We start from the raw sequence: 2,072 nt of genomic DNA, 5'->3' as shown, positions 1-2,072 counted from the left end.
ATATATATATATATATATAATACCTATGCATATAAGCATTTATGTATATACTCTTATGTGTGTGTGTGTGTTTGCGTGTGTGTGCGTTTGTGTGTATGTGTATACGTGTGTGTGTATGTGTATGTACAGCAGTAATAAAAGTTGTATATATGAATAGTTAAGCACATGTATATTCACACACACGGGATAATTTTTCCTGTCTACAATCTCGTTTGTACTTTGTTGCCCTTCACTTTTAGTCATTGTTTGCCCATAACCTTTATGTTGCTACATATATTATTGGTGCAACAAGCGTAGTAGTACTTTTGAATTTAACGTCTTTGGACTTTAAACGTGCCGAAACTGCGTCGAATCTGGTCTTCATTGCTAATGAGAGGATTCTGTTTTGTTGTCTTTGTATTTTTCCGTTAATCGTTTCTTTGTTCAATTTTGAATATCTAAATACATACTTGCATATATGTGTATGTATGTATGAATGAATGAATAAATATATGTATGTATGTATGTATGTATGTATGTATATAGATAGATAGATAGATAGATAGATAGATAGATAGATAGATAGATAGATAGATAGATAGATAGATGGATGGATAGATAGATAGATAGATAGATAGATAGATAGATAGATAGATAGATAGATAGATAGATAGATAGATAGTGCATCTGTAATATAATAAAGAAAGCTGCTTATTAATTAATTTGAAGTATGTAACTTCAACATAAAAAAAAAGAAATTTTTAAAGTATAGTGTTAAAAATATTTTTTTAAATTTTAATTTTAATATATTTTTATCAAAATGTGGTTTTTAGTATTTTCTATTATTGAAGATATTTTAACTATAAACAAACTCATTTTAATTCACTGTGGGGTATAGCGCTGCTTAACATTGAGAGATAGCTTTTCATTCTTTAACTTTTCTCGCTTACTTGCACTTAAAATTACGACATAAAATCTGTATTATATTTCCAATAATTACTTTCTTTACTGGGACCGTTCTTCGTGTTATTGTAGCTCACATAATGAACAGAAATAAAAAAAAAATCATTTCCCATCATTGTACAATTATAATTGTGTTTTTATAAAGGTTATTAACATAATATAATATACGATTTTATATATATCGACAGAAAAGTAATGCAGAGCAAATACTAGGCTGGGCAATCATGTGTATTTTTTAAGGGATTGAAACCGGTGGCACATTTTGATAAAATGAAAATTCTTTGTTGATTCATGATTAAGTTCTCAACGCATTTTCTTATTTCTGTGTGTTCTTTTACTTGTTTCAGTTATTTTATTCCGGCCATACTGGGGCACCATTATAAAGGATTTAATTGAACGAATTATATTCCTCGGTTCTTATTCTGATACTTATTCTGATAATCTCTTTTTGTCGGACCGTTAGTTTACGGGGGATGCAAATAATCCAACGCTGGGTGTGAAGCAGTGAGGAGATAAACGCACGCCCACATGCACGAACACATACACACGTGTGTGTGTGTGTATGTGTGTGTATGTGTGTGTGAGAGAGACAGAGTGAAAGAAAGTGAGAAAGATGTAAGAGACAGACGGAAATGGTAAACAAACGTGTGGTGGTTGGTGGCAGCGAAATAGACAATGCTAATGATAGTATAGTAGTGGAGAGGAGTGTCGGCGGTAGTGATGTTATTGTTGTTGTTGTTGTTGGTGGTGGTGGTTTTGGTGATGGCAGTGGTGGTGGTGGCAGCGGTGAATGCAAAGATATAGTTGTTGGTGGCGGTGTTACTGGCGTTGGCGTTGGCGTTGGAGGCTCCTCAGATTATGGAAGTGTCAAATGTGATATACAAAAAAAAAAAGAAAAACAACAACAACACCGAATGACATCAGCAGTGAATTGGAGAGGAGACAAATGACATATATGAAAGGATTTCTGCTAATGAGGGATGAATGGTAATAGAAATATCTAAAGTATTGCAGATGTAATGGAGCTAACAGACTGGTGACACCTTGTTTGGTATAAACATTTCTATTGTACTCTGCTTCAACCGTCATAGACATTACCAACGTAAATGGTGCCATTAAGAGCCGATGGA

This window comes from Octopus bimaculoides, chromosome 23 (assembly GCF_001194135.2).
Source record: "Octopus bimaculoides isolate UCB-OBI-ISO-001 chromosome 23, ASM119413v2, whole genome shotgun sequence".
In the NCBI taxonomy this organism is placed as follows: domain Eukaryota; kingdom Metazoa; phylum Mollusca; class Cephalopoda; order Octopoda; family Octopodidae; genus Octopus; species Octopus bimaculoides.
Note: the sequence above shows the minus strand (reverse complement) of the source record.